Source organism: Cupressus sempervirens, chromosome 8 (assembly GCF_028749045.1).
Source record: "Cupressus sempervirens isolate cs-2001-9-10 chromosome 8, ASM2874904v1, whole genome shotgun sequence".
Taxonomy (NCBI): Eukaryota; Viridiplantae; Streptophyta; class Pinopsida; order Cupressales; family Cupressaceae; genus Cupressus; species Cupressus sempervirens.
In genome coordinates, this window is record NC_143125.1 from 691,162,980 (window position 1) to 691,174,288 (window position 11,309).

Here is an 11,309-nt window from a genome sequence, read left to right on the forward strand (position 1 = left end):
TTAGGTATCTCATTAGGAATGGTCTTCATCTTATTGTTTATCAATTACATTTTCCCCAAAAAGAAACCATTCAACTCCTTGACATTGTTTATCATCTTCCTTATGGAAATGATAATCTCCTTAGGTAATTCTTTCTTTGGTGTCAAAATTCGGACAAGCCTATCAAATAATGAAATGTAAGGGCCCCACTTGGTAAATAATGGAGAAAGTAAAGATAATGCTTTTGAACATTGATACTCTGCACCTTGTAAAGAAATGTAATTGCTATGGATATTTTGTGAGGCTTCTTTTAGGACATTTATCTTATGTGACAACATGCTTTCCATTGTGCTTACTTCTATCTCTTTGTCTACTTCTACTTCCTCCACTTCCATTTGTTGATACATACCCATATTTGATATATCAATGTTTATTTCTGTCTCTTCATCTTTCACCTTAGTAACTGGTCTCATTACATTCTTCAAAGTTTTGACCTCATTCTCCAAAGAAACCATTTTTTGTTAAAGCACATACATTTTTTCCATTTTTATTTCTTGTCTCAATATACATGCTATAATTTTGAAATAGTTTTTGTTCCAACATGTCCATCTTGCTTTTTCCCATAAGTGACATTGTGTTCATCATGTTGTGTATTTGGTCACTGGATGTTGTAGTAACATTCTAGAATATCACATTTCCCTATGGGGAATCTTTGACCTTCATTAGTGTCATCTTATTTGATTCAGGGGCCAAAATCTAGATTTCCATTTTTTTAGTATCAATATTTAAACCAGTCCCTTATAATTCTCTAGTAATATTGGTCTCCTCAAATGAGATAGATTTATTTTGTCTTCTAATATGATCCAACATAAAGGATGAGATTATTTCCCATGTAAGGAATAACAAAATTCCACTTCTCTTCACAAGATCTCTAGCTTCATCTACACTAAGGGTTTCACTATTTAGATCATATTCTTATAATTTTTGCACTAGCTCTGCAACCTTCTCCTCTGAGTCTCTTGGTTGCAATTGTAGAGATTGTTCATTTTATTTTATTTTGTAAAGAAAAATTTTGAACTCCTTAGAATTATTGAAGTCAACATCCTTCATAAATTATTGAGCTTGTATAGTCTTGTCATCTAACATTCTAGCCTCAAGCTCGAGTTTCTTTGGGATTCTTTTATTATTAGTTATCTAGTTTATCAAAAAATTGTGCTTGATGTCATCAAAATACTTACTCCCTCTTCACAGAATCTAGAGAGCTTGCTCTCTTTCTTTGTTTTTTATTTCAATTAATTTCTTCCTCTTCCTACCACCTTGAGCCCAAGAAGAAATTTTTGGATGTTCCTCCTCTTCATTAATTTCAATCACAATATCCTACTTAGGAGTTTTAGGCTCTATTTTGTTTCTAATTTCTAGGGGCACTTGGGACATTATCTATTGATAGTTTTGGATACATTGATTTTATCTATCCAAATATATCTCCTCATGACAAAATCCCTTGAAATAAGGATCTATTATTATCATCTCTTCTTCAATGCTCATTATTTTCTTCCACTTCAAAGTTATGTCTCTCCACTCCTCAGTCTCCAAGAAATCTATGATCACATCTTCCTTGTAGATTACTTTTCTATTTGGAAAAAAATATTTTCTCATTATCTCAAGGCATGCCTAACAAGATCATTGAGGTCATAGGTCCTAGTAGGAGTTGAAGGCAATATAAATTCTCTCATAAATTCATCTAGCTACTTTGTTGCATCTTTTCCTACGATAAAGTCCCCAACTCTTACATTTCTAAATACAAAAGACTCATTTTTTTATTGTGGGCCCCAAATATTCTCAATTCATCATAATCAATTTCCAAAAGAATTTAATGATTCCCGCTCTTTTTGGAATGTGTTTTGATAAAAGATGAGGAGGCTAAGGACATCTATAAACCCTTATGATGGAATAATTTTCAAAAAGAAAAATACTTCACCAATCATGTCCCAACTTCCTATCATCATCATAACATCTAGAGGGTTTTATTAACATTCTAACACCCCTAGGGACTCTCTTGGTAATATATACTAACATATTTGAAATTGGATGCAAAAAATCATTTTAGAAAGCTAAAGAATTTGAATAGGGCTAAAATATTTCCCTAGTCCACTGTTGTATAAGAACATACAATCTTGTATAAGAATTTCAATAGGCCCAATCACAAGTTACAATATCATATAATCTTGTACAAGATTATATGTATAAATAATGAGTAATGGTGAAATTTGAAATTTCCCATTTCTCCTTTTTGTGCGGCTGTGATCTCATTGGGCATAATATTGATTTTATGGGTAACATAATTGTACACCACATTAGTGTACAAATATTGTATGTCTAAGGCCATGATATATACATTGCTAGAAGTATTCATAGTCCCATCCAACCCTATCGCCTTGTCCAATCCAAAGACTGTATGCTAAAAATATGTACTAAAAAACTCCAAGGGCATAAGGTCTCCTACCTTTTTAGTTATCTCACCTTTTCTTTTCTAGACCTTGGAATGTGTTTTCTCATAATTTTTTGAGTAAATAAAATCTTTTGACTCTTGAAAGTGTAAAAGCACAAACCTGTGTCACCTTTTATAAAGAAATGTGATATTAGAATGTGACAGTTCAACATTAATGATAAAAAAATGGTATTTGTGTTTAAAATATGAAGATGATGTAAACTGACGAAATGTGTAGAATTGTATGAATTTTATGCGTATAATTTTTACAGTTTTTTTGACTAAGAATTTATTCATTTTATTTTATTTTGAAGTCCATTTTTTAACTGTAAAAAATATAGGATGTAGTTCTCATCAAACAAGTATGTGCAAATCATCTTTTTTTGTTTTGATTTGAAAATATTTTATAGATGACATGTATAGCTAGTGAACAAAAAAAGAAATAATTGTTTTTGATGTATATTTTCTTTGTTATAAGTACTCAAGTTCGACCTTGTCAGAATCCAACAATTTTTTCCTTCCATCAAAACTTCCCTATCAAATCTATTCCTTCTTGAAAAAAAATTACATATTTGTGAAGAGGATTCTCTCCTCTAGTGATAAATATTATTTTTTTATTTTTTTGATATGATTTATTATTTTTTTCAGTTTTTGAGAGAGCATCTTCTGAAATGTTGAAATATTGACTTATAATATTTTGAGATTATAACATATTATAACTAATCAAAACACTCAAAAAGTTATACAATGATGATATTGAATTTGAGATCTATAAAAGGGTATTTTTAGTTTTTGAAAAAAATTGAGTTTTGATAGAGAAATGAGATTTGACCAAAACAGGTTTTTGTATCACAAATGGTGACACAGATCTATGCTTTTACCCGAAAGTCTCATCAATCTTCGCTTGTTCAATAATTTTTGTCATAGGTCCTCCTATGTTGAAGACTTCTATGATTGTCTCCATATCTAGTGTACACAAGATAATTCTATCCTTTCTATAAAACTCATGGGTCATAGGATTATATGCTATTACAAGGGCTTTTACCAAATATACATCAACAAAGAATTCTAGCATAATCAATTTGGCCAAATTTTGCTTCCATGGATTTGAAATGGGTGGCTCACATAAACTATTTTTATAGAAATACCAAAATAATTCATTATTATTTGTTTCTTGTACTTTAGCCACCTTGCAAAATTTGTAAGGATTACTAAGGATGTGTGAATTAACTACCTAATGATTTGATGATGTTGGCATAAAATAGACCCATTCATTAGCATGCACACTCACTATTTTTGTTTTTCCTTGCTCAGTACTCGGAGGGCCTTCTTCAATGTTCACTTAAGAAATCAACTTACCTTCTTCCTATGCCATGTTTTCTGAATTCAAAAATCTCAAATACTTTTCTACAATTCTACCTTTTTGAATATTTCTAGCATAATTTCTTCTTAGTATTGAACTCTATGAATCCTGGTGCCAAAATTTCTATTACATTACCCCTTTTAATAGAGCTTGAACATGGGAGTTGCATTAATGACACTTTTATGGCAACATGCACAAAATCTTTCAAAAATTCAAAAAATATCATATTCATGATTTATGATGCTCGTACTAGTAGTGTTAAAATATCATATTCATGATTTATGATGCCCGTACTAATAGTGTTTACCCTTTTCAAACAATACTTTACATTTTTAACAATTATCAACTTTCAATAACCACTTTACCTCTTATGTTTTAAGTTGTGACCACGTGAACCTTTAGCACTTTGTTTTGTTCACAAAATCATGAGGTTTATTTTCTAACCCTTTTGTCTTACCTATGATAACACAAAACCCTTAATCTCTTGTTCACAATCACTCTTCATACTTAATTTTTAGACCATGTGAAACAACAAACATTTTTAATATCAGCTTGTTGCTACTTCTTGGCTTTCTTTTTGCCTTGTACTATTAGCTATGCAATCACTCACCAACATTCACATCTCAATCTCTTAACTACATCGTAGGGTCACACTTGTTTGCACTAACCAAATTCCTTACATCACGCAACTGTGAATACCCTACTCTCGAATTGTTTTCTTCTTATTAGTAACATTATCAGCTTTAACCCATGATGAGGCAATATACTTTAAGGCTTGAAGGATCATTGCTTTGCCACTTAATCATTAAGAGTCCCAAAATAGCTAGTAAAATAATGAACATTGGTAACCTTTTCTTAGTCTCTTCTTTGTGGCTTCTCTTTTACTTGACATCTTTGACCATGAGACTCACGATCAACCAAGCTTCTATAATATATTAATTTCTTTGCCAATTTGCAAATATCAATTAAACTGCAGTTTCTTGGCATATGAACTCGCAATCAGGGCTAGTCTCCAGATCTCTCTACAATGCTAACTCTTGAAACTTTAAGTTGTGAAGTGGCATGAAGGTGTTTTCTAATATTGATCTCCACTTCACCACTTAAGAACTCTTTCTGCATCACAACATGTCATCTTCAAACACTTCCATGTGTCATACTTATATAGTATCATGAGATCAAAGATATAGTGTAAACACCTTTCACATTAGCCCTTGTCAAATTATGCCTTCATGCCTAACCACGATGAAGCTACAAAGATTCTCCCTCTAGCCATGTCGTGCCTTTGGTGTTTGAACCAACCTTTTGTAATATATTGAGGAGATCTTGTGAATGCCCTGAAATTAACTATGTCACATCATTGCACCTTAAAAAAGATTAAATCTTAGCAAGGTAGAGATATAGAGATGAACTTTGATCACAACTTTGCCACTTAATTTTCAATGTTTCTTTTAAAGTGCGAAAAACCCTTAGCATATTCATTTAAAATAAGAAGGTCAAGACATGAAAAGTATACATATGGATAGAAAACTAGGACTTTTCTAGGAAGATCTTAGCAACATGAAAATGAAAACCCTAATTAAATTGATTTATCCTTAATTTTCATAATGGGTTCTCAAAATTTTAGAATGCTAAAAATATAGGCCATCACATTCCTTGACTACTTTAGAAGAAATAATTGTCTCTCTTCATATTTGTGTTTTATAGATTAGGAAATTAGGATACGAAAGCAAACAATATGGTCCAAGTTGTACAATAATCAATATTCTTATGGGGTTTCAAAAAGTACAAGTAGCTCTTCCCAAACAACTTAATGTAACCAAATAGTACTAGTAATATTAAAATACAATTTACAATATGAAAATACGTATGTGCAAGGCAATTTTAGGCGTACTTGTGTAATGAATTCTTTAATTATTCTATCCAAAATACCTCTATATATATAAGAAAATATTTCAATTAAAAATATGAGGAAACTCTATTCGCTAACAAAATAGAACATAACCAAATGGAAATTAAAATGGAATCTCTTAGACTCTTGTTTGATGACCCTCATCTAATTAAAGAATTGGAAACTACCATTATTGGTATTGCACCATTATAAGGGCTTAAGTCTCTTGGCATATTCCAAGGTATTCACTCAGTGGAAATGAATTTTTCAACTCATTTTAATGGCTTTGTATGGGAAATGGAAATGACTAAAAGATTTACCTATAAAAAAAATTGTAGAGTGGCACATTAATAAAATGACTTTGTAACACATATATCTAATAAGTTCTTTAAGCCTATGAAAATTATTAATCAAAAAATATCTTTTCTTTCATGGGCCTACATATGAAAAGTTGAACTAAAAGGTAGAAAGTTACTTGCAAAATACATGCACGACCCAGCTAACCTAGAAAGAATATTTTGATCCCTGTTAGGATTCATATCTCTAAAAAGTATGCCACATCTCCTAAATATTTGAAAAATAATCAAAATAGTAATATTTGCAATGATAAAACAATTAGGGACTTCAAATTTCTACATAACATTAACTAGCATTGAACAATTTTGGGAATCACTATCCAAAGCATTGCATTGTACATCAACATTGCAATAGACTAAAAACATTGAAATAGTAGAAGATGAAGACCTAGATATTGAGATAAATAAAACATAGTGCTATGTAGTTACTACTCTGACCATCGGTTCATTGCATTCTAAAAGATGATGCTAAGAAACTATACATTATTAAAAAAAGTATCTAACTACATTTTCACCATAGAGTTCTAGAGCTAGGGTAATAAATGTGTACTTTTCATGCTATGGATAAAAGATACCCCTATATATGGACATTGTGAAGATTATAAAGAAAACCATTTTGTAGACACTTATGTCTTGTGTGATTTCACAATGCTAGATGCAACTCTTGTGAAAATGCAAACACATCATCATACAAGGACTTGCAAAAAATTAAAAAAAATCATCGTTGATTTCGTTTTCCCTTGCTTCTCATGAGGATGACAACCATATTAGAGCCCTTGCCAACTACCAATACTAAAATCTAAGAAAGCAAAATATTCTTCAAGGAACTAGAAAGTAAATGCTACATAAGGGACTTTCAGTAGAATCTTGTGTTACTTTCGAATATAAGAATAAAATATATCCAAATATTGAAAGAAATGTTGTCACATTAAATTGTATTGCTCAAGTGACATTTAGTTGATGTCAGGATAACTGCATTTGCTAAAGAAGTCTTGTCATTATGGTAGAGAAGTATAGACAGATAATTTATACTAGATGCATATGTTTTTTCATCTTGGTGTAGCTCATGCATGACTAAGAAACATAGGACATTGTCCCTTTCATTTGAACAGTTACAAGAATAATGTACTCATGCTTACAATGAAAAGGTCCAATACACCTAAAAATTAGGAAACACCTTATTTAACTACCATTAAATATCTTGTCTCTAGGTTGTTCACATTGTCAAATCTCATTACCATTACATAGAAGCTCAAGGAAAATCATCTACATCAAGACTTCACCACTTGAAAAAGGAATTTCAATGTTAAAAAGTCTTAAACTATTAGTGATGGAACAAGATGACTTAGGAAACATAATGTGTGCCTCCACAATAGAAAAATCATACAATGGGCAAAGCAATTCCAAAACTTATCATTAGTTAAATATACAACATTTTTGTCTACCAACACAACACAAACACATAAACAAGAAAAGCCATTGATTATACACTATATAAAATGCAACCCTCATATTGATTGTTGTAGAGATTTTTTTTTTCTATATGTTACATATGAAACCAATGAAGAAACACTTCTAATTGGAAATAGAACATGGAGTACAACATTTGATTCAAATAAAGTAAAAATGTTTAAAAATGAGAAAATGTTTATTGCACATGTTGACAGTAAATGGGTTGATATCAATGAAGTTGTAACAAAATCTAGGAAGAATAATTAACAAGCAATAGACCTTGACAAAATCAAATTAGAAAATGAACTAGAAAAATATGGCATAATGAATGATCTCAAATATGTTAACTATACTAGAAATGTGCATGACACATGCACCTCACCATTCTTATAAATTGCCCACCCATCCTTAGTAACAATCAATATTTAAACTTGAAAGTGAATTGAATAGAGAGAAACAACCAATATTAAAAGATGTTATCATGAAAAAGTGACTTCCTTTTGATAAACCATTGCAATTGCTCCTTACAAGTGGATCTAGAATTGTAAAAACCTTCACAACTAAAGTCTTGTTTCAAGAAATAGATTGGATCTATGATATGAAGTTAGATAGTGACCCTTTCAAAGTAAAAGGACATACTGTGTATTCCACAGGAAAAGATCCATTCAATGTTGGTGGCATAACCATGCAATTGGTCTTTCATCCACCATGCAACTCTTTTAGGATGCTAAATCTAGACTCAAATACACTTTGACAACCTAAGAAAAAAACTAGAATAATTACAAATATTTCTTATTGGTGAATCCTCACTCATTGTCTCTAAAATGTTGTATATTATTTGTAGAAGACTTTGTCAAGTAAAACATATGACAACAAAACCCTTTTAAGATATTGATATCATATTTTGTGGTGACTTATACCAAACAAAACATGTAAATGATTCTTGGGTATTTGAACAACCCACAATGAATAATGAAAAAAAATCCATATACATTTTGGGCTGATAATGTGTTTTGCTTTGAACTACAAACCGTATTTACACAAACAAACATGAAATTCATATGCATTTTAAAACTATATTAGAACTTCTTAACAAAATAATGAAGAAATACCCTGTCTAAATAGAACATGTCTAAATCATGTTCCCACTAATCCAATATTCCATACTTATTTTAGAGAAATATAGTGAAATTGAAGAACACAATAAGAGAATTCTTGACTACTTACCTACTAAACTCAATGTATTCAAATCCATTAACATGAAAGACATTCCAATTGCCAATATTGATCTAAGTTTAGGGTTCTTCCCTACCCAACATGATCTATCTAAAGAAAGAGATTTAGTTGAGAATTTTTTTGGAAACTTGGACACACAAGATGGGCTAGTTAACAGTGCTGATGGTAACTTCCATTGGAATATCATACCTCCAAAAAAATGTAAAGACTTTACACAAACCATATTTTTTCTTCTTCGATGCCTATCATGAGAATACCTAAAAGAGACCAAAATAGCTATGCAAGCAAAATTCCCTCTTTAAATAGCATGTGCATGAACTAGACATAAGCACAATGAAAATGTATGCAATTTCTTTTGACTCTTACAAAGTCTATCAAAATGGTCTTTCTTACACTACTTTTTCCCATGCATGAAGTATAGATTCATTGTATTTAAACACAATTTGTAATAAAAAAACTTCAAGATATGTAAAAAATTCAATGAAGGAATACAACACCTACACACTATCAAACAATGGAAAACTCAATATAGCGTTCCTCGACAATGCCAAACTAATTCATTATATATGTTCATTGAATAATCAAAGCTTTGCACTGCATGCACTAGACATAGCCCAAGATCATGATATGCTATGCCTCCAAGAAAATTGAGGCACAATGTTCATGACCATCTTGATTTAATTGCTATGTGTATCATTCCCCATACTACTTTGATAAAAAAATGAGACTGTTATAGAAAAATAATCTCAAATCTAACACCACAAATCTTCTCTATGTGGGCCATACTATATGCATCAAAAACTTATACCTAACATCTAATGCAACCATTAAACACCTATTAAATCTAATTGGGGTGATCACAACCACACTCCTATCCAATTGGAAACTATATATTGTTGGTGACTTCAATATCAACATGCTAAAATTCACAAATGTACAATCAAAACTTGTAAATTTTATGCAATACTGTACAAGATAACCGCAATCGTCAACAAGCCAACAACACAAGCTAACACTTTTCTAGATCAGATCTAGGTAAATATATTGACCTCAGTCTTACCAAATTTATTATACTAGATATATATTGGTCATATCATCTAGCAATATCCATACAACTAAAGGTAGCTACAACCCTAGAGTTATATTTAACAAAGTAATTATTTTCTTTCCCTCCTTTTAGATACCTTGCGAACCTTTCCTTGATAATACATGATTTTGCAACATACATGCAACAAGGAATGATAACATGTGTACTTTTAACATCTCAATCTAAATAGATCAAATAAAATTCTCACTATAATCTTAAAAATGTATTCTATGTGGATACAAATTGAATTTAAGGAGTTATCTAGATTGACTCTTTCAATTACAGCATATGCCAAATGATACTTAATAATTTATGTCAAAATAAAATTAACTTCTATGTTGTTAACAACACAGATAGGAACACACACCCCCACCCCCCTATCTCATCCATGGTCATCCCCCCACCCCAACCCCCTCACCAAAATCCCAACCCATCCTCCAGTTTGGACAAGAATGCTTTCTTGAATGTTGAAGTGGAGTTGAAGAAGCTGTGGATAAAGCCAGAGATGCAAAAGGATAGAATTATTGAGATGGAGACCCATTTTATGACCTTGGAGGACTTCAAGGTTAAGGTCATACATGTTGCTACTACTACTCTCTAGCTCCTACAACAAGAGAAGGAAAAGGGGGTCCATAAAGATGTTGATGATGCAAGTAAGTTGTACCAGTTCTTGGCCAATGACTAGATGGATGTCTTGATGTCTAAGCCCAACCTAGAGGAGAAACAAGATAGAGGATTTATCTTCTTTCTATGTCTTAAATTTTATTTAAATGTTATGTTCTACTTTTCTCTAAAATCTCAAGCTTCGCATGGTTGGCTTTGGAACAATCTTATTATGATTTTAATGGCTGTAATTATGGACCATCCCAATACTATGCCTAGATTAGTTGTTACTTTAGAGTGGGTGGTTTTCCTTTTCTATTTTTGCATGTCTATTTTTCTACTAAGATGATGTTCATTGCTATATTTTTTATATTATCTATGTTTGTATTCCCTCTGCAATCACTCAATTTTGACTACTTTTAATATAAAATCATAGATAGGCTAACTACATAATTATCTTCTCAACCAATCTAGTAATATTTCCCCTAACCTTACTAGCAAATAGAGAATACAAGAAACTAAGCTATAATGAGGATAAACTATGATTTTGATAATAAATGTTACTTCAGATCTGTTTAATATAGTAAATAACCTTCATAGATTAAGTATTGTTTCTTTGACACTATAAATTTCTCTATCTCCATATGATGTTGTGCAAAATAGATAGTTATAATTTCTTCCAGTAATTCATAATAGTGTGTTTGATAAGAGATTATTATCATAAATTTGATGATAAAATATCCAGTCATAGAATGATTCTAGATATTCTAGGAATTCAATATGCCAATTATACATTAATTGTAGTATTTTGAATAATATCATATTTGAAATTATGTTCTCAACAATACATTAGTCCC